Here is a 25,627-nt window from a genome sequence, read left to right on the forward strand (position 1 = left end):
AGCCCTTGTTTTCCTAGCGATTGCAAGAGAGATAAACAAGGGAGGGGTGGGAACTCTGCTCACCTGCCCTTCAGTCAAAAGGAGACTCCTCACTTTTTCCAGCCCTTGAGGCAAAGGACTTAAGGAGTTATTTTTGAGATCTCACACACTAAAATAGCAGTGTGTCTGAGCATTGTGATTGCAATGTAATCATGCAGCAAACTACCCTAAGCCTCATCTTCATTAAAAAACAAAAAGTAGGTAAAAGCAATGCCAAGGCAACAGCTTTTAATGTCAGTCTTCCTTCTCAATTAAAGGCTTAATGGTTCCGCTGAAACCACTCCCAGGAAGAAAGCATTAATAACCCGGTCCTTACTTGCATTTTTAGGATCTGTCAATTATCGCTTCACCGCTCACGCGGCTGAGCACATTGTTCGGCTTATTGCAGCATACAGCTGAGCCGTTCGTCAACCGGGGCCTCCTCGCTGCGAACAGTAACTGTGCAAGAGTGTCTTTGTTTTACAGTGCAATCTACGCATCAGTGTTATTAGTGGGCTATGTTGTGTTGAAGTTGCTTTTTAAAATGCACGCAAGCAGACCTCTCCAGCTGTACTCTTGAAAAAGAAAAATGGTATACATGCTCTTTCTGCTCCCCTACTCCCTCAATCCCACTACGCCTGTGGTTGAACAAATCAAGTCCATAATTATTCTGCCAATCAATCGGGGGCGCAATGCAACCATGGCTGTGGGGCAGTTAAACGCTGAGGAGAGAGAGAGAGTTGTCAACAAAGCAAAACCAGACCCCGAGTTCCTCTAAACCCACTGAACCTAAAAAGGCAAGAGAGACACCTTTGTCTTATTAGTCAGTGCCAAACAAAAGGAGGTCTTTTAAGTATGTGGTAAAGAGAAAACGCATCCAGCTGCTGCAGACAGGGAGAGGGCAGGCAGACCAGGCAGAGGGACGGCTGATCAGAGAGGAGGATCTGGGAGTTGGCTGTGGATCAACTGAGTCGCTACAGGCTGTCTGGAGAGGCCACAAAGCAAGCAACAGGGTTTATGACCCCTGAATGCAGACACTGTCAAACCAAGAGAGAAATTGTAGATAAATGCAGCAGTGTTACATATTAGAGATATTAGCGAGATGCTCTCAGCAGTCAGCCCCTTTACATGTTAATGTGGGGTGGATGCATATATACATAAAGGAACAGAGAGAGACAGATGAAGGGGGCACACACAAGCACAAGGCCCTCAGCTCATTGTGCAATCTGCAGGTCAAAAAAAAAAAGATACAGCATTCCAGTAATTGAATAAGCCTTTCCAGTGAATCAGTGCAGTGATCAAGAGGGGTTTGTCTCTCTGTCCCTAACAGCTTGACTGGGAGGTGGCCTTTGTTTTGGAGGTGGCAGGGGTGCCCTGACACCGACCATGCGAACCCAATTACCCTGGTCCCACGGCCTGGGGGCCCACATTAACACACTCCCCCTGGGAGGTTGACTCCATGCCAGCCTGGCAGCCAGCAAGCTCCTGCTGCTGAATCACAAATAGACCACTTAAGGCACTGGCAGGGCAAGCGATTTGGTGGCAGTCTTGAGGGCCTATCCTCATATGCATTCGCTAGATCTAGTTCAACATCAATGTTAAATATTGAACCAGTGTTTGAGGCAAGCAGAGAGGTAAGTTTAGCTTGGGTCTGTCTGCCTGGGAGCAACTATTCACACCAATGCCCAAAGCAAAGTCATAGCCGGAAAGCTTTGGTCCACCTGGGAATATAATTCAACTGTTTTGTGGTTAAAACAGACAAAAGAGAATGTAGTTTGATCTTGGGTTGAAACAAATCGCTTAATTGGTCAACTGAAAATTAAATCAGCCAATATTTAGACAACTGATTAAATCTTTCCTTTTTTTAAAGATGCCAAATATTTATTGGTTTTGAATCCTCAGCTGTGCAGATTTGCTGCTTTTTTGTCTTACATGACAGTATACTGAATGTCTTTGATTTTTCTACTTAACTACTACATTTTCTACTGGACAAAACATGCTACTTGATTATGTTAATGTAGCCTTCAGGAATTTTTGGCAGCCTTTTTTCTTTAAGGCATGATTTGTGATTAACTGGTCGAGAAAGATCACTAATTGCACCTCAAGTGAAAGGCATGTTCAAATATGATGAGAATTACAAAATTCTGTCTACATAAATACAATATACTGCATCTTAATGGTAAAATGGTGCCGTTTCAGCCAGAAAGGATTTTATTGAGCTCAGATATAATGTGGTATGGTTAAATGTGTCCATGCCAACAGCCGTGTATGAGCCTCATTTTCAAGTGCAACAGACGTGTTAAGAAGAAACCATGCTAGAGTTACCCATGTGTGATTTAAAGGAATTACCTGGGTGGGCAATGCATGTTCTGAGAGTGCTACACAGAGTAGGAATCAGGTCATGAATTTCAAATTTAAAGAGTGGATCAGCATTGGCAGCTCTGAAGCTGAAGCTGAAGCTGAGAGAGGGAGCTGAGAGGTGCAGCAACAACACCGGCTACACTCAGACAGATCGCTCCATTTTCAAAGCCTGAAAATACAAAGCATAAACAAAATTCAAAAGACGAGTTGAAAGAGCCAAGGTTTGGCAAGTTGTTAGATATTCCTCTCACGTAACGCCTAAAATCGTCTTAATTTAGGATGGCACTAGAGCTAGGGTTATAATTAAAATCGTTTTGCTTTTTAATCAATATTCAATCTCTCAGAAATAATTAACAGCGTATTAAAGAGTTTACTGCCTGACGGAGCTGGATGCCTCTACATCATTAAGATGTTGAAGCTCTGCTCTTTGACTCCTCATGTCCCATTTCACTGGTTTACTGCGCCTCCGTACAGGCTCTTTAAAATGCTGCTGGAGTCATACTGTACCTGCAGATAATAACACAGCCCACAGATAACATGCAATGTGTACACTCTCACTCAGACATGCTTTTTAAGATGAGACACATAAACGCTACATGAGTGAACATGTATGTGACAAATGTAAGGCTTTCACAAGTCTGCTGAATGCACAACCTTTACAAGAAATAGAAATCTATGATCAAGGTTTTCAGGACCGCTGAGGGGCGGCCACCCGGCATAAATCTATGACCTTTCCCCTGAGTGATAATGCAGTCTGCGCTCAAAGTTGCACAACAACATGGCACAGAACAAATTAGAGGGATTAGAAGTCACAGGTCAGTAGTTTCATATTTTCTTGGTGCTCCATCTTCTGCTTTACTAAGATATTGTAGCTGAACAGACAGCTCTGCCAGTACTAGGTTTTAACCTTCAGACTCAGTCACTCACACACACCAAACTGTACGTGCAAACACAAAACCGAGTGTGTTATAGTAGTGTGACGGACCCTGCCTGAGCAGGGCCTGTATGGTGGGTTTTTCTTTGTCTGTCTTTCAGGTACCTGGCTGGTAGGAGGAGCCTGGTTAGGCCAACTGGGAGCACCTGGCCAGTCTCCCAGTGGGTGGCCTATTTAAGATTTGGCTGTCAGTTCTCATACGGCTCTTGGTCCATCCTGACGGCACCCCCGTTTTTTGATTTGGCTTCGGCCTAAATTCTTAGTTATTTTACTTGGTTGTTATTATTTATCTGGTTTTGCTATAAATACATTCCTTAAGTTTTACGTTTCTGTGTATCTCCACTTTTTTGTCATGGCTCATGAGCCATACGTTTGTTTCACAGAAAATAAATATATAATACTCCTTTCTGTGGCAGTAAACACAACACACGATATTCCTTCAACTAAATGTGCTATATCTAAAGCTTTAAAAGATATTTGGTGCTGATGAGTGACAACAGTAACATTAATAATAAACAGAAAGGCCACGGCTACATACTGATATCCACCAAGGACCCAAACACATCAGAAATCCTCTCATAGAGCTGCTAGCTCGGCTACAACACAGAAACAGCTACAATGCCAATCTATCCGACTGTCATCAGTCTGTTCAGCGACTCTATAAAGGAGGTGGAGGGTAACGCCGCCCTGGTAGTGGTAAGCCAAAGTAGTTGAATCTATTTTGAGCGATCCTGTGTTAAAAATAAATCTATTGATACTTGGTGCGTTGGTGTATGTATAAATATTGCGATATGTTGCAATATCCATTTTTTTGTCTATCCTTAGAATATAACACATCAGCTGTCTCCTCAATCAAAACACATCACATATCTGCAGAGAAGTTAACAACAGAAACACAGAACACAGTAGGAAGAATCAGCTGTTGAATTTAACCCACGCTGTCTTACGTCACCAGGAATCGTCATTGTTTATGAATTCCTTGGGCGTTCTCCAGGTGACTTCCGTGGAAATTTTGGGGCAGCTTGGATTTCATTTACTCCTGATTAAGAAGAGAAAAGTAGAGTAAATCATGCAACTGAGGCTTGCTTCGGCAGAGTCTGACAGACCACAAATTTGTTTTCGTGTGGAACGGACAGCTGTCGGTGTCTATACCTGTTCTCTTCACCCTGCTCGGTTCACATCATTTCAGTTAATTTGGTTTCCTGGAGACAATGTTGCTATTTATCTATTTATTTGGGTGTGGATTGGGGGAAGGTAGCAGCAGTCATTGTTGCTTTAAGCTTCGCAGTGAAAATACCTCCTGGCAAAAAAATGGATTCATCACTATGTGGTTACTGCCTCACAAAAGCCACAATAGGTAAACATAAATCCACAGGATTAATCATAATAAAAGCAGAAACGTGAGTTAGACCTAGAGCCAAAAGTTGTTGGCTTCCAGTTCTTAACTGACAAGATAAGATTTGATTGCAATTCAAAAATAGGAGCACTAAGCCACTCGTGTCTCTGAAGAGCAGATATCAGGCAAATGATGGATTCACTCCAGGCATAATATGGTCACAAATAAGCGAGCCAACATCACATGCCATTCTGATACAGCAAAGAAACTAAGATACAAAACATGACAAATTTAAAGTTGATATACATCTATCACCCAGCATAATTTATGGCCTTGAAATAAACATATGTTATGTAGTTTGTCCTGATTTTGGTCAGATTGTTGAAAAATAGTAAACATTTTTTATATTTATCAGAGGTGACAACAATGCTGTAGAATAGAAGCTATTTGAAAAAGGAGAACGTAACTGAAAAGGGGTGTACCATTATAACAGCTGTAAGAGTGTAGACAAAGGAAAAGACTGCTAGCTGGCTAACCCTTAACAATGAACTGCACTTCTCAACTTCAATTTTGATATTTATTACAATGAAACCGATATTGCTCTGTTTGTTTTGAACAACAAGAGTAACCCTTGACTTCATTCACCAGTCAGTACTAATGTCTACGAAGGATGAGCAATACTCAACCTGTTAGTCAGTCTGTGGCAAGTAAAGGCCAAAGCGTCCTCAGACAGCCTGAGGAACTCCGATGACGTCCCCACCCAGCACTCCCTCTGATAGCCCAGCCCATCAGAAACACAGGAATTCCCTTCAGTGTGAAGACGCAGCCAGGCAACAATCTGAGAGTTTTGTCTGACAATAGCCGCAAGCAGAAGGAGATACTGTACTACTATTGTGAAATTGTCTGTGGTGTTTCCAATGGGGAACCTCTCATTTCAGAGGAGGAAGGTGACAAAGCTATGTGGGCAGCTGACATTTAATTTCTGCTCTAGCTTTATTTTGGCCATGATCAGTCCGCAGCTTGTGAAATTGTTTGATTCTGGCAGTAAATATCAAATATATCACTTTTATTGTCTCATCTAATATCAGATATTGACATGCAGGACTTTTTGACAACATAAAGCTTTTTTGAGAGATTTGAGTATTTTACCTGTATATCAACCACAAGAACCGTGGTCTGACTGAAGTTTCCAGATCCCCAAAAGTCCCTGCTCTCAGTGTAGGAAGTCTGAAAGGCTGACAGGTCAGACAAAAAGCCTCAACCTACAAATATGTGCGCCATTTTATTCAGACACCAACAAAGCACTGGCTTGTCGTTTTCATTCATTTTAGAACCAGAGATAGAACATTAAATTATTTTAATGTTACTGATGAGCAGTTATTTGGCTGACTGTTTTTTTTTTTTTTTTAAAAAAAAGCATGTATGAGATTTAACTGTATTTGCCAATTGTTTTAATCTGATTATTTGCTAAAGAAAAGAAATAACAGAAAAAACACTCATCAGATCCTCTGTATTTTGAAGATGGACTTCTAGCCTTTGTGCGTTGTGTCAGACAAAGCTTTCTAATCCACTATCATTGTAATTTGCCTAATCTTCATGATTTACTTCCTTATTTCAAGATCCTGGAGCTTATAGTTGCTGGGTCAAAATGGGAACAAGCCTCACCACTGTTCCCCATGAATAGTTATAGAGGGTTAAAGACCCTATGACATATTGTAGGTGTCAGCTTATGTGAAGTGGCTGTTAACCTCCCATCGATCTGCAGAGCTCATCAAAAGTCTTGAGTGCTTTACATTATTGGATGGAGACCGAGGCCAAAGCATCACAACATTGACTAGGGATTTAATTCTTTATGAGTGAATAAAATCACATTTGCAAAGCTATTGGACAGCCCGGCATAGACTAATGGGGTTTATGACACACTTCACGGACTGCAGCGTTGATGACAGGTGAAATATTCCTGCTGCATCCTCACGTCAGTAAAGGAACCGGTGTCCACGGCACTTTACCTAAGCACTGTCATAACTTACATCTGATAGTGAAGGGGAAGAAAACTATTATAGAAACACTAGGTGTCAACTTGTTTTCCTGATTTTTTCTTCATTTCTGTGATTTTATCTCAAAACTTGTGGTGTGATTCTTCTCATCGAAAGATTCTGTCACTCAAAATGTTTTTTGTGATAGGTAAGGATGGGTATCGAGAACCGGCACTAAATTGGTACCAGTTCCTGCCTGATTAGTACCAACAAATAGACAAGCTCCTGGACCAACAGTGCCTCTATCAGTATTTATGTCATGTCAACTCATTCTAACATAGCCGTGTAGGTGGCGGTAATGCAACTTAATGCTGGTTGCCGCCCACCATAAAACAATAAAAAGAAGACAATAGTACTGCACAGTCAGCAACAGGCGGAGGAGACGGCCGCCGACCAGGTTGAGTCTGAGACGGAGGCAGGAGCACAAAGGCTGATCAGAGGAAGAGAGGCCTTGCTTGGGTTTGTCAGGCTTTGAGATTATGTTATCTTCTGCCTCCTTCTTAGACATGGTCGATTTACAGCTCAATGCAACTTAATACCATATAGTATCTGGCATTTGTTTGATATCTAATGTAAGCAAAAAATGTTACAGACACTAGTCATCACCATGATATCACTACTAGCTCATATGGCTGTGGTGTGGCTGCACGGCAGTATCCCTGACTACGCTATCACGCTAGCCGGGCTAACAGCTCTCCGTTCAGACAGGTTTGCTTCATTGTCAGGTGAGACTGGAAGGCTGTGGCCTGTAGGTTTATGTTAAAAAGCACAGGTAAACAAACAGGGGGATGGAATATGTTACATTTTTAGGGGTTGCCAAACCGCAGGGATGATTTACCACAGTAAGGAAAAATCCATCACAGGGCTAACTTGGCTTGTTTACTATATTAAGTGAATGGCACTCCTAATGATACCTGATCCTTGTGATAGGTTAACATTAGTAACTGTTTCCTAATTGTAGAAAACAGTTACATGCAAACACAAATCTAGGGATTACATTAACAAGTGTTGTAGGATGCTAAACTTTTACCAGAATTCATTCAAAAGCCTCATTACATTCGCAAACAGTAACGACGATCATGCACTGTGTCTTTTTTTTGTTTGTTTGTTTTTTTTCACACCACGTCTTGCTGGTGTAAAAGATAAGGCTAATTAACGTGGCACCATTTGCATCTTTACCTCAGTGTTTCAGCAGCGAAGGGAAGTGAGCAGCCACAGCAGGCTAATGAATGTTTGATTTGAGAGAGAAGACTTCCTGTCACTTCCAACACTCCTGACATAACCCTCTCCTAAACCCCTTAAATTCTCGTGCTCTGCTATCTGGCACGGCTGTTGGCGTCTCACCTGCCCCCCCCCCTCCCTCCTCCCCTTCCCTTTCTCCACTTTAAATTCCTGAGTTCATCCCCCATCCTCGCTCCCCACTACCACCACCACCACACAGACTGCGCTCATTACAGCGGATTTGCATGTCTGCTCCAGAGCCGTATGAGAGGAGATGAAACAGAACTCCCAGTGGCTGCCTCTGCAGAGCTTCACTCATCTGACAGAAAGAGCTCCACTTTGGGCCCCAGACACAGCCAGTAAACAAATGCAGGCTTCTTAAAGGGGCCATACGCATATACACACATGCACACAAATAAACACAAAGATACTACCCCAGAAAGAATTTATGCTGCAAAGTATTCAGTTTAAATATATCTATATGCTGGAAACAAATTGAAACACTGAAGTCTACCCCTCCAGCATATTGCTTCCTTCCCTGCACATTACCAATCAAGCCTGCTCAGCAGAGAGGGATAAGACCACAAGTAATATTAGTGTCCCATCAGTCTTCAGTCCCTCTGTGAGGTCCTACACATGACCATCGATGTCATTTGCATATGTTGGTCTGTAAACCTGTCCTCATGATTTTATTTCACCAAATTTGTGAGACAGCTGGGTGATAATTCAATAATTGTATCATGACCAAATTCTCATGTTGAGATCATTTCAGTTTTAAAATACTCCATCTTACCATGCACTCTTAAATATGTTTTTTGTTTTAAATGATGATGCACAATATTAGCACTGTAGTAAAAAAGGTCTAATCCACCAGCCAACTGATTTAATTGCCAACAATGTTGATGGTCACTTAATGGGTTTCAAAGTGATTTCTTTGGCTTTTCTCCAGAAGGAAACACACCCTAAACACATGTAAAATGCTGCCTTCGAGTCAAAAGCTCAAGCTTCCGTCTGCTCTGAGCACTTAGGTTGCAAAGTAACCTCCACTTCCTCCTTGGGATGACATCATATTGTTTGTGCATACCCACTGTAATGAGACAGGTGCATGGAGAGGGACGAATGCATCAAAAAGTTGCAAACACACACACACACACACACACACACACACACACACACACACACACACACAGTTAACTCATCACTGCATTGCAAGTTAACAGTGTGCGAGAGTGTGTTTGTAACTTTGAGTAAAGAAACAGGGCTTCATAAAGGGCCAGTATGACATAAATGAGTAAGTTTTTTGAATTGTAAATCATGCAAATATATTCCAGTAGAGCCCCAGAATATATCGACATGGAAATGTGTGTGATATGCCCTCTTTAAATATTGGTTTCTGACTGTTCATCAGAAAAAACAAGCTATTTAAAGACATTACCTTGAGCTCGGAGGAAAATTAAACAGTTTTTTTTGTTTTTGTTTACATTTTCAGATCTTTTTATAGATTAATTTAACTATTTTTCATTAAAAAAAATGTATTGATTAATTGATAATAAAAAAAATAACTTATTTGTAGCACTAAGGGAAGAGAAAGGGATATCGTTATAATAAAAATACTAATCCTGAAAAGTTCAACCCAATCATATAATATATAATGAATATCGCTTTGCACTGACTGACAAATACAGGCAAAAAGCCAAAACAAAATAAAAAGCAGGTCCATCTTGCCCCAGAACTAGAATGATCATGAGAGAACAAAGGAGAAGTCAATAAAGATCCCTGGTCTGCTTCTGGGCCTTGACGAGCCCTGTAGTTTAAACAGTGGAGGGAAGACAAGGTTTCATCACAGAGCGCCGCAGTTCACAAGATTCCTAACCGTCAATATGACTAATTTCAGTGAACTACAGCAATCTACACCGCGCTCCACTAGCATGTGGTATAACTGTAACAACAATAAAACCACTAAATTCCTAAATGAATGACTGACTAGCCATTTGGAGTCATTGGCTGGGGTCAGACAGGCGTTTCAGACTATCAAACCTCATTTTTAGTACAAGTTGATGTAACAGTAGAAAAGTATTTTACGATGCACAAATGCATAAATGAGCACATTCCTTAACCGCTGCAAATTTTAACCACAAACACAAATAGCGTGTCAGCTTCTTGGTCAGCAATGAGTAATTGTCACACGCTAAATGAAGAAGAAAAATAGAAAAACCACAATAAAAAGGAATAAAAGTTTTGTTCTTGTTTCCCTTCAAATGAGGTGCTCTTGTTCAGGATGACTCACACGGTGAAAGTGGCGCATCATGTGCCATCACACATGAGTCACTGTGAAAGAGAAGAGCAGAGAGACCTATACTGTGCAAGCTACTGACCTGACCTCTATTGTTCCCCAATGACCACAGACCTCACTTTTAGTAAAGCAGCACTAAGCCTCAGTGACATGCAAACTATGAAAGATAAAGGTCATTCAGAAAATACATGTCATATGTGTCATATTTCAAATCCATATTTTATTCATTCTCCGTAAATCAACAAACACATCCTGCCGCTCTGAACAGCCTAATGGCGCTGTTTGAAATACATTTATTGCTTCATCGAAAAGGAAATTCCTGCTCTGAGAGTTATGACTCATGAGGATATGACGGCTTACTAAGTCGATATAAAATAAAGAGAAATAAAAAATGAGAACTTGGGCATTATTTTTGATTCAAGACTTTCAGATCCATATTCTCGGAAAGTGGCACTATTAGGGTAAAAATATACACATTTATAGATAATGAAAAAACAAGTTTATCACTACTATCAAACTATATTTAAACACTGTGTATTTGAAGATATTAAGGCAAAATAAGGCACAATGTGATTTATTTATTACATTTATTACCCCAACATAAACCAAAGGGCACTGTGCCACCTAACTTTTTTTAATCTTTAACTTTTTTTATGATTATCTGAATTCATGTTTTTCCTGATAATTTAACTATGTTGTACTTTGGCTCTAATGCAGCCACCTCTCTCTGTCTCTCTGTAGTCACAACTCTGTGGTCATGAGTAATGTCCCGCCCACAGCATGATCTGATTGGTTACACGTCACCAGTAAGAGCCTATCATCACTGAACGCTACTGTGCCACAGATGTGCATGGAGGAGCCTATTTGCAGATTAGAGCAGCTCTGGTGTTTCGAAGGTAAGGCAGCAGAAATGTTTCAAGGTTGCAATAAATGTCACAATCCTCAACGCTGAAGTTGAAAAACCCCAATCTTATGATCTATCTATATCTTATGATGAAAAGCATGTCCAGTTTCTCAATTACATCATTGAATAATGCAGTTTGTTGCAGTGATATAAAGTGTGTTAGCTACCGTTGCAAATGTAACAGTACTCACCTGTAGACGTTAGGTGTTTTTACATGTTTTTGGTAGCCATGGTCATACAATGTTGAACATCAACAAGTTCATTTATTGATCTATAATCTGACCAGCTGACTACCAAAAAATTGATGAGCTGTAACATATTTCTTGCCTGTCACACTCTCAACCCATGATAAGTAACGTTACTGAAGTGCATCCTGAAGCTGTCTCGGACTCTGTTTCTTGCAGAGAGGTGCAGGATATTGCTTTGAGAGACTTTAGACGTAATAAAACAACATCAAAGTCCTGTGTTAATCCATACATGGACTGCATTGAAGGTATACAGATGTCAGAGTTGAATAGTCACTTCTATTGCTCTTGTACATATGCACCTATAGTAATCATTAGAAATGAAGCAGCCTAGTTTTGAATGACAGGTTACCTGCTATCACGTTTTATGGTAATATATAATATTTAAATAAATTAAAGGCTTTCCAAAGCTGTTTTGCTGTAATAAATGAAGCATAATCGTGCGTTAAGCTTATGTCAGCCTGCGGCCCCACTTTTAACTCTCTCTCTCTTTCTCTAAACACTCAGTGCAGATGAATGCACTAAAGAAAAGGTCTAAAAGTGCAATACGGGAGTATTACACTCAACCAACACCAGGGAAGGCAATCTGCAATACATGCAAAGAAGGTCACTGGAGAGCACACTGAGCAACTCTGCTTTCACACCACAATCTGGTGCTGCTGAAATGGGACTGCTAATTGAGACTCAAATTCAGTACAAATTTAAGTTTTACTAGTTTTATTCATTTTTTACTTTATTTACTTTAGATAACTTTGGGGAGCTTATTTATTTATTCATTCATTTATTTATTTAAAATTTCAGTTAACTTTTATAAGAAATGCTGATGGGAGCTTCTGCACTTTTTTGTTTTAAAGTAATGTTGAAATGTTCTCTGTTAACTAAACATATGCTTAAAGGCACTTCAACTAAGTTTTGTGTTGGAATTTTTGTTATTTTACATGTTGACACCAAGATTCTAATTTTTACTGCAAATGTATGTCAGTCCTAATTTGCTTATCGGTCTACTTGATTACAAATAATCAGCCCTGAAAAAACCATATCATTCAACCCCTAGTGAGGTATATCATAAACGAACGTAAATACCAGATGAATCAACTCGACACTTCTTGATGGCACGGTGAGGTGTCAGCGAAGCCACAAGAAATAAATGAGACATTTCACCTTGAAAGTGTTTCTGCTGGGGTTGCACTGGAGTAAAGGTGGTGACAGTCGTGGTTGGGGTGGGGTTGACGTCATAAGAACCCAACTTCTACCACAACATATAGCCCACAATCAAACATGCATCTTCCAACGGGACTTTTTTTATTAGGTCATTTTTCTGATTTATGTCACAAGATAATCATACCTAAAGGATTATAATTTAAATATTGTCAGCTTTGTATAATTAACAATTGTTGATCCGCGTTCTACAGGTTTCTTACATCAATTTGCTAGAAGCAGTCAATTCTGAGACTGAACTCTTGAAGCAATTTTTTGTGTTTGTCAGTATTTGTGTGTATTTTATTAAGTCAATCAACAACAAAAACTATTTATTGTTCAAGCTGTGTTATTATTACACAGCATGTTTTGCACTACAGTAATCTGACAGTAATCTGATTAGTAATTGCTGCAATGATTCGACACTGTGTTTATTATGATTCAAGATATGAGGAAAAAAGCAAAAAACGTAAATGATTTTATCCTTTACTTTAAGCTGATGTGAAAATAGACTGCATGCCATTAAAAGCGATGTACGTTGCACGCTGTAGTCTAATTATTGTAAATTAAACTATCGCAGGCAGAAAGTAACGCATACATAAAATGAAGCGTACAATAGAAACCTATCACGGCATCTGTGTGGTCATCTCCAAACCCCAAGATAAAACTCAAACGTCAGATCAGATGTTGATTTGGCTATGACCGATGATTCCGGTCATAGAGGTGCAAGAGCTGTCGCTATCATTTGCAACTACAATATATCAAATTATTTTAAATCATTAGAAGTTAAGTTTATTAAATACAATTAATGTCTGTCTGTGTGTGTTCACTGTGCAGCTTTTGTGACTTCTATGACCTCTCCTTGAAATGCATTCAAAATGTTAATTAAAATTCACTGTTGCAGTTTGTTCCGGCTTTATTTGCATGTCCTGTGACTCCTGTGAGATCAGTGGTTCCATGACAAATTATGCACGGTGCCAAAGAAAATTTTTGGGTGTGACCTGATGTATGCAGGAACCATGAACAGAAAAAGTAAACTGGCACCAGCAGCACCAATGTCTATGTTTCCTTTCAGTTCAGTAGCGATATTCAAGGACATGCCACTGCAGCAGACTGAGCATACAGTATATAGGTGATAACGTAGGTGTGGACTGCAAAATTTCACGCTTGGACTTTGTAGAGGGACCAGGAGGATATTCTGAAAGCAAAATGGGTGGTAATACAAAAGAGGGAAATCAAAATGCCAGAGTGGTGGTCAAAGTGGTTCACCACTGGGACTTCTAAAAAAGAAGCAAAAAACATGACAAAATTCACTGGAGAACAGACAGAGTTAAAAAGAGGTTTCAAAAAGGCAGTCATTTCGGATGACTAAATAGGGATTATCAGGCATAAACCCAAGCAGCAATCAGCATTAACCAAAGTCTTGATAATGTGTTCCTCTCCAATTATAGTCACTTTTGTCAGAGCATCATTTTGACTTTCTTTGATTGAACTTGCATAAAAAGACAGAAACCAGAGCACAGAGAGCTGCCTGCACAACTTAGCTGGAGTGTGGCCGGGCTGTACAGTGCACATTAAGTCATTAAAGTCCCCATGCTCACGGTCCTTCCCTTACCCCCCACTGTACACACCAGTAACAACCCCCCCTCTCCTCCTCCGCCCCCTAGCACTAAGCCTTTCAGACCAAATGCTGCTCTGCCTTCTACATCTTAATAAGAGGAGGGAAACTAGAAGGGAAGTGAAGGCATGGCAGTCTTTTAGAGGAAGCTGAATAAATGACTGAACACACACCCTGGGGCGGGCATGCCGGGGGGTTTCCAGGAGGTCGGAGCGAGCGGGGCCAATCGTGTCAAGACGAAGGCGGCAGACTAAAACAAAACTGACATATCAAAGCAGCCAAGCCTTGTAGAAGGGAAAAGAGCAGCCAAGACACCGCATTCAACTGCACAGCTTGTTTCTGCTTCAATGAGAGACAACACGACTAAAAAACAGCAATTAGCGATTAAAGTGGAAATTCCATCCGCTGCAAAGCAGCATCTTTTTCCATTAAAAAACCAGCTCAAACCATCAAACCTTCTGAGGGATCCTATGGCCTTTGATCCCATCCTTGTTTTATTTTCAGAGGTAGGCAAACTGTAAATCAGGCATTTGGGAGATTGCTTCTGTACCCAAACTTTTATCTGCCGTCCTAATCCATATAATATTAAGAGCAACTGTTCAAACTTTACCATGACAGTAAAGCCAAAACTATCATTACTAAAACAAACTGACTAGGCCTGCAGGCTACTTTCATTGATTCATGTAGATAAACACTTTGTCTACACGTAGAAACCATAATCTCTGACAACCTGGATGAACTGGGAATGTGAAACACACACATATTGCAGGATTATAAAAGCCCTTAAATGAGTTATAGTTTTAAATTGGCTTGATGAGAGCCAGTGTGGCCTTAAACTCAGTTTGCTTCTAATGAGATATCAAAGCTCAAATGTTTACTATGTATCTTCTTTCCTTGTGATAATGAAGGGAATCCTCTGAGGTGGCTGCCATGCTGACACAGCCTTTAGGTGCTTAAATCCAAAAATGGGTGCATTAAGTGCATTTTAATTGACTTATATTTACCCACAGTATTGTCTTGCAAATAAAAAAAGAAATCTTCTGGCACTCCTAGAAGACTTAAAAAAGTAGGTCACTCAGTCTCCTGTGAGTCATAGATTTTGGCAGGGGACCAAGAAGAGCAGGTATGGGAGAGAAAGAGTGCAGGCTGAGTGGAGCCTACTGTTATACTGATACTGTTTCATCAGTATTATAAAAAAAAAGGTAATCAAGTTTACTTCCAACTCTGTGACTTTTGTGATACAATGCGATCTTAAGTTTAGGGAATTAAAACCAGAAAACTGGAGTGGTACAAACTTAACTGTATAATCTCATAAATTCAGGCGCACAGAATTATGTTGCAGTCAGGCCTCTTGAGGAACATTTAAGCCTAGTAACTGCATACAAACTCCTCTACAGCCTTTTCATCCCATAATATAAATATCTTTCAGTACGGCAGAGAGATTTCTCAGATTGCAGGTGCAGCCTCGCTCCTTTCCAGAGCCGAGGCCCCGGGCTTTCCTCCCAGGGCCACAGGCACCTTGGCAGAGCGGCTGACTTGTGTGGTCAGAGCTGAGCCTGAGATTTCCTCACAGTTACTCTTTGAAGGAGGTGACTCAGCCCCGCTCAAAGTCATCAGGCGCACAGCCACCAAGGGACAACCACTCTTTTTTTTTTTTTTTAATACGCACATCTCAGGTCCTGTGACCAACACACTGATACTTTCTTAATTACATTGAGCAACTGGCACAGACCACGTCGTCTTAGCCACTGAGCCCCTCCTCCAGCTAACCTCTCCGCCCTCTCATTCATCCACCCTGAGGGAGAGGCATGCAGGCCAGAGGAAGTATGACTCATCTGAGTAACAAGATGCATTCTTCAGAATTCTCTACAGACGTGTTGTTTGCTAAGTGAAGAGCACAGGAGAGTATGGCGCAGAGAGAGGTAACGAAAAAGAAGCGACGACACAAAATAAAACAATAATTTGGAGACGGGCTGTGTGTGAGAGCAAGAGAGTGAGAAAGAGATGGGGTGTGGGAATGATGGGGCAAGAGCGAGTCATCGCTTGTGTGGGTTCTCTGGTCCACGCAGATCAGCATTTCCTCCAACTCCAGCGAGAGAATCCTTGGCTTCTGTTCGGGTTTTTCTGAATCACAGATGGAGACTCCAAGTACTACATCTAAAGCTAACCCATCAGGTTTCATACAGAGAGAAAAAAAAAGAAGAGGCAAATGACGACAAGAGAGAGAGAGGTTTTGACGTGCGATTCTGCTGAGCATGCAGAGAACTGTGAGGCACAGGCAAGAGGTATGAAGAAAAGCGTTAAATCATCGGGATCCAAGAGATCCACCACAGCTCCTTCCCGACTAACACCACATCTGCAAAACTTGGCACCCGCCCCTACAGATCATGAGCCTCACACACACACCACATCACACACAGTCTCCAACTTCTACATAAAGCTATTTCTGGACCAGCCCACATTAACATTGTCTGAAATCACAAAACAAACGGAGAAAATACACACAGCCTGCAGGTCTTATCACCGGACACGAGGCTGTTGAAATGTGCCCAGTCTTGTGATTTCCATGATAAATGATCAATCTCCCACGAGTTTACTGTCAGCCGACGATGAACTTGAGTGATGTGGCAGTAAAACACATCCTCAGACTCCACTTTTTAACCTTACAATGCAGTCTGCGGACTTAATTAAACCTGACTCTCTGAGACTTTCCTTTCCAAGTCTGCAGATTGACACTCAAAAAAGTGAGAAATTCTTTGCTGTTGCTGCACAGTGAACACACACACACACACACACACACAAACAGAGAGAGAGAGAGAGAGAGAGAGAGAGACAGTACTCCATGTAAAAAGTATAAATAATAAACCTATGAGGTCCAACATTAACTTGAATCACACTCATTTAACAAACACTACTCCTGCTAGAAGTAAACAAGCAAGTACTAATTCACTTGGACTCTTGGGCTTCAAGAGACACTCCTGTGCTGTAAATTTGTGATTGACAAGATAACCCCTCCTATCTCTTTGAATCGAGAGTCATTCTATCTGTACGGCTCCCATGAACTGCAAACAGCATGCATTGTTTACCTAGGCTGGTACGCATGCACCAACCACCGCCCCACAGTGTGATTACGAAATTCAAATCAAGTCTGCTTATTAAGGCGGACACTTCACTTGTCACTGGTATGGCATCACCTTTAAATCGTCATGTCATGCATGTAAGAAGCTATAAGTAACATCAGGGAATATTGTGCTATTAAAAATGTCATTTCTTCAAGAGGTTTTGGTGCGGGAGCTGTTGCCCTGGTTTCTACATTGTGTCATAAATAACATCTTTGTGGCTGCTCATACACAGACAAGGTTGTGTTGTTAAGTAAGTTGTTGGTGCTACCTTTCCCCCATTCAAACCTAACTTCTCTTCTTAATTAATACCGTCTCGAGATTATTCTGCCATTTTCCCTGGAAGTGAATTATGTATTTGCCACAGGAGCCACTGTAATGATTAAAACAGATACCGAGTACTATGATGAAAGCTCTGTTCTTATTACTTAAGCTGTGTCAGCTTAGCTCTTCTTCCTGCACGCGGCTCGAAAGTCTCCTAAGAGTGTGAATCATACAAGCATATCAATTGCTCCTACAGAGTAAAGAACAAGAAAAAAAAAAAAGCTTAAGAGAAATACGCTGATTCTGAGGGCCTATCAGAAGTCAAGGACAAAGCATACAATATAATGAATTATTAAATCCTTCAAGACATACAAAAGTCATTCATTAGCACCCGGGTTAGTAAAATCTCAAAAAAACGCAGATACTTACGGTGCATTTACTGTGAAATCTTTGTTTTACATCTCATTAAGCACCACATTAACTGCCCTTAAATGGAGTTGATTTTGTAGGCCCTGATTTCATTTGCACATGTGCCCTACAACCACATAACACGATATCTATTTTCAGATAAATACTTATGTTAATCTACCTCTGCTGTAACTGTAACTGTCATGCAAAGATAAGAACACATCGAATATTTTAGTAATTTTTTATAATAAACTTGCCTCAAACTTTATTCATCTTTTTTGCTACCGCTCGGCTTGAATGAGTCACAGAAACCGCCCTGCACTACAGGAGCTGCAACCCCACCCCGCCAACACTATCACCATCATCCTTTTTCTGCTTTACTTTCTAAGCTTACCCCGTGAGCTTTAGTGTGGGTAGGTACAGTAGTTCCCCTGTAGATCGAAGGGCCCGAATTAGTCAGAATTGGGAAATAAACAGCTAAACACTTTCAGATAAAACACGCATCTGAGCAAATGTGCCAATAACGTTAGGCAATGAACCAGTTAAATAAAACATCACATGATTCCCTCACTGATTGAAGTCCACATTCAATTCCAAACCCAAAGCATAGAGTGGAGCATATAGGACTAGTTCACTGACAGACTGGGAGACTGGGAGGAGGTGGGATGAGGAGAACTAGGCAGTGTATTGCTGGATGAATAAAAAATGAAAGTGTAGTGCTTCAGTAAATTCGCTCTCCATCCCGTGAGGAGGAGGGTGGGTGGGGGTGGGGGGTGACGGTGGAGTAGGGGCTCGTTTGAAAACTGAACCAGTGCTGCATTCCCACATCTACCCGTATCCAGCGAGGGGCTCTTTAAAAATTCATTAATTTACAGCAAAAATAGATTAAAGCACCCAGCTGAGCAAAACTCAAAATTTGGCTCCTGAATAACATTAATGATAAAACATCTCCCTCAAGCCCTGGGGGGTTTGCCTGAAGAAAGAGTGCTGGCTTTTTTCACCTTACAGCACCTTGAGAATAATTTATTTTCAATCATTACTAAAATGATGCATTTCTAATTGTCATTTTTAATTATGCTTTTCTTCAGATGAATAAAAAAAAAGAGCTGAGCAAAAACCTGCAAAAACTAATTAAAATCCATCCAAGGATCTGACATTCCCATGATGCCATGCCAATGTCATTCTATTCACTATTTGATATCTCAGCTACAGAGACTCAATGACAGCTGCTCCAGGCCCCAAAAAACGCCTAACTGCAGTCACAGTAATTGCTCTGGCCAGCACTAAATGAGGTTCACTTAAGTGCAATTATCCCCCTCTGATCTCTCACATAAAGAGACTTCTTTAACATGGAGAAGTGGGCTCACACAATGTGACTGCAAACAAGATTCAAATTGGAATCAGGGAGGCATTTCCAGCAGATGAATGGCTTCATAGCTCATCTGCATTCTAGTGATGCACAGCGTTGCTAATGAAGACTGAACCAGTCCCTTCTCACCAACACGGCTTCCATGAGAGCAAAACTTCACACTGGATATGTGTGTGTGTGTGTGTGTGTGTGTGAGTGTGTGTATGTGGGGAGGGGATTCAATCAAAACTGTCCTGTCATTTGGACTGAGCTGCATTTTAGAAACGGCCTTGCCTCCATACAGAGTAAGCAGCTGTTGAAAAGGAAAAGGAAAATCCTGTTTTTTTAGGGGGATTTTTTTTGCCCATCCAAGGTGAAAAACGCACTGAAGGACAAGATTGCGCGCAAAGAAGTGAAGGGAAAGAAACTCCAACCTAAAATAACTTCACATTCCTGAGCAGAGAGGAACTGAAAGAACTGAAACATGCCAATTTTGGATGGAAATAATCTACAATGAATGCAATATCTGCAACATGCAGCATCTGTTTTTGTTTTGGCTATCAGTACCTGGTTATCATTCTATCATTTTATATTAATAAAAATTGTAATTTTCAACTCCTCACTGACAACGATGTTGTTCTATTTTGTACTGTCACATACATATTTATATATAAATATTTATTACTAGATTTGACTAAGAAATGTGTTCCTCCACCCTGTGTTCCTGTTGCTTTGAACATGTTGATGGTAAACGGGATTAATAAAGTTCATTCTTATTTTATTTATCAAGATTCAGACTAAAATGAAGTCATTGTAAAAAATGCTGAACACAGGCCTTTGACCAACAGCATCACCTCTACACCATGCCAAAAAAATATACCAGCATCCTCATGAATAAATTGCTGTCTGCCGATGAATCGCCTAACACAATAGGCTTTCAGCCTGAGGGGTAAGATGTGGCGGTCTAATAGGGGTTGCTACACAGGGTACCTGTTGGGTGCTGTCCAACTACACAGGGTGGTGGGGGTGGGGGTGGGGGGCTGCGATGAGCATTCATGTTGCCACAGGCTCAACTACCACCAGGAGTCTGATAACTGCATCTCACGGATGGCCATTTGAATAATCACTTCAACAAGGGGAGAAATTAAAAAGCCTCTCAGTGAGTCGGGGCTAGGCACGGGGCCACATACTGAATTCTAAATGAGGTGCCGGTATTCAAAAAGTAGAAACCCACTATAAATTCACACTACTCTACTGGCTTGCTGACCCTTGACATCTATCCAAATTAGTCACATATTATGTCATTATTCTATTTAATCTAGTACATTACATGCCATCACCCTCTAGCTGAACATCATCTGTGATACAATGCTGAAATATCAATATTTCTTTTAACAGTTATTCTACATAATCCTGTCTTCTACAGATGATGACAAAGGATTTTTTTCAGCGATAAATAAATGTGCCACCAGCTCTGTACACAGAGAACACCAGAAGACCTCGGAGGTGTAGGTGCCATGTTTTGAAACCATTAGGCAATAGACTTTACAAAGAAGACTGCAGGCTAAAATCACCGCTAAAGAGAAGCTGCATCACATCCTCCCATTCACACTTGTTACTTACTGTGTACAGATGTGTAATCTTCTCTGTACTTTTCTTCACAACATCTCAGTCCATTCATCATAACCTCAAGGTTGATTTAAAAAAAAAAGGAGGGAGAGGGGGAGAGAGAGAGAGAGAGACAGAGACAGAGAGACAGAGACAGAGAGAGAGAGAGAACTATCAAAAAAGAAGCCACAAACTCTACGCAATCTCAGCAACAGCAAAGAAGAATTGTCAAATCTCTGAAAATGTCTACGCTGTAAATCACCAAAGAAACATGCATAAACAGGAACCTTGTGCCCCTTGCCACAACATCTTTTTTTTTTGCCACATTTTAACCACACAGCTTACAACTTAATAGACTCCGATGGATGCAATAGCAACGCTCTAAGGAACACATTTTTACAATGTGTTCACCATGATTCTTGATTCTGCACGCAATATGTAAAAAGCACGCACAGGTCTATTCTTTATCTGCTTGCCTGCAAACACCAACAGCAAAATGTCACTTCCGCTGCCTGTGCCAGTAATTTCACTGCTTTATAATATATAGCTGGTCACAAAAACACTCTTTCTAAAAAGCTTTTTTTTAATATATGAAATCAAGGTACCAAGTATTTGTAATGCAGGAGTTAGGACATATTTCAGTGTCAAGACTGAGCTGAGGACACTGCAATAAGCATAATATAACATCTGCATCTGGGGCCTCTGTAGTTTCAGTTCTATAAAAGTTAATATAAAACAAATCAGAGCATCAAAAGTGGTAGGATAATTCACAGGATAAGGCAAATGCTCTTATGAATTTCTAGTCAGTATATTAAATTAAACTACTGGCTGCTGCTTACCTGGATGGAGTAAAATCAAAACTTAAACTCCATGTGTCTTCTATAGCTGCATGCACAGATCACTTCAATTCAGACAGCTCCCTGTAGGCCTGCTATTTAAAGGATGGGTGATTAAGAAGCAAACCAGGTCTGACCTTTGATTGTGGGTGCTGACTAACGCTATGGGCATTTTGTTGGTTCAAGCCTAAGGTCTGGCAGAATCCGGACGTTTGTGGGGGAATTTATAATGATTTGTTATAGTCATAAATTCAACCTTTTGATGCTCACTTCATGGCAAAAATAAACCTAACCTATAGGAGTATCAGCTAAAAATGTTCACCTCATTGCACCCTGATCATTAAAATAACACTGTGACTTCATTGATAAAAACTTGCACAAGTTGACAGCGGACGAGCTCAGTCATCCATCCTCTTATTAAAAAAAGGCCGTAAAGGATAAAGCAAGGACACAGTTTTGAACACAGCTGCACGCAAATGCCACAGCGGTTTAAAGTCGTAGCATTAACTAATAAGTGTCTGCCCTGTGCGATCACACACACCAACTGGTGTAACATCAAAGCAAAGGAGAAGCAATGAGAAATGTCTTGCACACAGGACCCTATATCATGCCGCAACAGCGTTTGTGCCAAGGGTAAACCACCAGAGGCAAAAAAGACAGTCCCTGAGATCAAATTCAGCGGCATTAAATACAAAAAATCACCTGAAAACATGCTTTGCACTTGTTGAGTGTCCAGCCACATGACAGACATCCGCCTTTTCGCACAGGTCGATTAGTTTTTCATACAGTGGATCATTATTTTTTTCTGGAGGAATGTATTAGCCGCCTGAGAAACAGACGATTGACAGACGAGAAAACACACCGCAACAGCTGTGAGTCAAAATACCATCGGAGCACGCAGAAAAGCCAAATGACACACACACACACACACACACACACACACACATACACTTCATGCTGGACACACAGCGTCTCACATACCGAACAGCTAGCTAACGATAGCTGTTGGAGGGCTGGGATATAGGTCATTATATCCACCTAATGCGAGGACAAACCCAGCACACACACCTAGTCCTGGCCCGGGAGAAAGCCCTGACAACGCTCAGCTAAAGTTAGCTGGCAACCACAACCGGCTAGCTAGCTGTCAAAGTTGCCCCTGTCAGTTGTCACCGGTTGCACGTCGGTGCTAGCGAGGCTAACGCAAGAGCTGTCAACTTGGGAGAGTTATACAGCAGCACCGACCGGGGGGGTACTAACACCGACCGTAGGGGAAACACTGACTGGCTCTTCCCCCCCCGCACGCCCCGCCACAGCGAGCGGAAAGCCGTGTGTCAGGGCCTGTTCACCGGGCTCAATCCCCAGAACTTCAGTGCAGCTCACTCCCCCGTTAAAGTCGTCCATTTCTGGGGCCTTAGTTCAACTTCCATGCCCGTGTAGCTCACTTACTCTGGGAGAAAGCTGCTGTAGCGGCGGCTCTCTGTAATCCTCACGGTAGTTTCAGAGTAACTGCCCCCTCCCCTTCCTTCCACCTCCTCTTCTACGGCTATCGGGGGGGACCCCCGGGAGTGTCCTGTGCTCTTGACGTGTATCGTCCTGTGCAAAGACCCGCTGTAGCCGTAGCCTCGCCGGTGTGCCTGCGGTGCCGTGGCGTCCCTCCTCAGCTTCTCTCCGCCTTCTCCCGTTCGCCTTTCTCTCGGCGGCCGAGCCAACATCCGGGACTCTCCCCCCTCCTCGTTTGGGTTAAGTGCCCGGAACTACTTTCACATACGACGCCGCACATGAAGACTTTTTCTCTCCGTCTCACCCACACCACCTCTGCCGCCACAGAAACTAGCGCGCGGTCAAACGCAATCCCGCAGCGGAGATACCAGGAGGGAGCAGCCACACGTCAACTATCAACCACTTAATCAATGAACCTGCTGTATTTACTGATCACTGTGGATGAATGTAACGCTAAGTATCCTCTCGTGTAAGATATTGCCCAATAAGTTAAAGGATTTGAAACTAAAGGCTTTATTAATGGGTAATAAATAATTTACTAGTTTCCAGCCAAGAACAACTTTTAGGTTGCCAGATTGTGGAAAATTCCTTCTGGTTGTTGTTTATCCTTCTTGTTTTGTCATAATCCCGTTTTATATGTTCATGGTAAATGTAATCCATTAATAAGTACTCGTGAGGTTCACACTTTGAGCCCCCACCCAGAAAGACAAGCTTGCAACCTAAAATATTGCCCTTATAAACCATATCTTGCTGGAAAGTGATACTTTTAATATTATAATCTTATCAATATTAGTTATAAGCCAGTGTCAGGCATATTATTGTTACTGCCTTTGATGCTAGTAGAAGCAGCATGTATAAAAGATGAATGCACAATTTGATACACAGACCACTGTTATGTGCACATTTTTCTGTTTCCATAACACAAAAAAAGAGACTACCTAAATAAAAAATCATTGTCTATTGATCAGCATTGTTTATTTATTACCTTTTAATACAGAAATATGTGTCAGAGTTTCCTACACCATGATCTAAATGCTGGTTCAAAATTTTGATGCTGACTTACTGAATTATTTGTGTGTGTGTGTGTGTGTGTGTAAGTATAAGTCAAAAAATTATTTGTATTTTGCCTTTAAAGGCCCAAAGCCCACCACGTCCAAACGTTTATTGAAAAATTTGAACTGCATTTAAGATTACTTACCCCTAAAGTCCCAGAGGGAAATTACCAAGGACGTCCCTCAGTAGTCTATTGAGACCACGATGAGCTCATCTTAACTCCTTACCTCGTTTCATGTTATATTTGAGTCAAATATAACAATAATTTGACTTTAGTGTATGAATCCTATTTCATTATTACTCATATTTACTCATACCTTATCTACAGTTTTCCGACTGACGTGAGTCCATCTGTCAAAGAACTGAATTTTTTTATTGTTAATACTTTAAAAGATTCGTGTACAGTTTTATTAAATTGCATGTAATTTCACTCCACTCAAGTTTTAGTTAGTGTAAAGTTGTCAAGATGAAATCAGAACCAGACAAGATTACCGATACAAGGTACATTATCATCTGGAAAAAAAGGCTACTAGTGGAAAATAATAGGCCAGAAAAAAGTATCCTATACTAAAAAAACAACAATACATTGCAGTGGTAACTATAGGATAAGTTAAATGTTCTCCTATCTGGTGGCAGTACTTTACACCAAACACTGATTTTTGACCATTGTTTGATTTTATGCATCATTTCTAACATTTTAAACAGCTTAAAAATATTTTAAGTGTTTTTTGAACTGACACGTGATTCCAAATAAATGGGTTTATTCAAATCTGAACCAGCTCTTATTTTACTGACTTTAACTGGTGTTTAAGAAGTGACATAACATCATTTATATCAACAAAATGTGCCGAAACTGATCAGGTTAATCAACAAAATCAACATGTTATGATGTACAGTACCCTGTCAAAATGATGCGATTGTCTGTTCAGCAGTACAACAGCGCCCCTCGTTGGTTGACAATGGGACTGCTGTTAATACATCCTGACAATGTGCTACAGTATGGTGACGTGATCAAATACAAATGTTTACAGACACATTTTAACATAAAGATGATTATCTAGTGCTGATAATCATCTAGTGCCGATTATCTAAAAAAAAATCTAAATAAAGGTTTAATAAAAATGTGGCCGAAGTTTACTTAAAACATTCATTTCCAATCACTCTCAGTAAAACAATTTCCATTTTATTGACTTGTGAAAAAATAGCAAACTCTTGACAATGTTGCATTTTAGGTCAAATGTTAGCACAAGTCATCAAGTAATAAAATTTTAATTGAATAAATAAATACAAAGCCAAAAGCAAGATTTGTTGTAGAAAATGTCTTTTTT

At 40.8% G+C, this 25,627-nt stretch overlaps 1 protein-coding gene across 1 annotated transcript in view; it reads right to left on the reverse strand.

Moving 5' to 3' along the window:
- Positions 1 to 23,419, reverse strand: part of foxj3 (forkhead box J3) — a 78,112-nt gene extending 54,693 nt beyond the window's left edge. Inside the window, exon 1 of the mRNA XM_053315282.1 lies at positions 23,193 to 23,419. The gene's annotated coding sequence lies outside the window, so the exon portion shown is untranslated. The remainder of the gene's footprint in view (positions 1 to 23,192) is intronic.
- Between the last annotated feature and the right edge of the window lie 2,208 nt (positions 23,420 to 25,627).

The sequence above is a fragment of the Scomber japonicus genome, chromosome 3 (assembly GCF_027409825.1).
Source record: "Scomber japonicus isolate fScoJap1 chromosome 3, fScoJap1.pri, whole genome shotgun sequence".
In the NCBI taxonomy this organism is placed as follows: domain Eukaryota; kingdom Metazoa; phylum Chordata; class Actinopteri; order Scombriformes; family Scombridae; genus Scomber; species Scomber japonicus.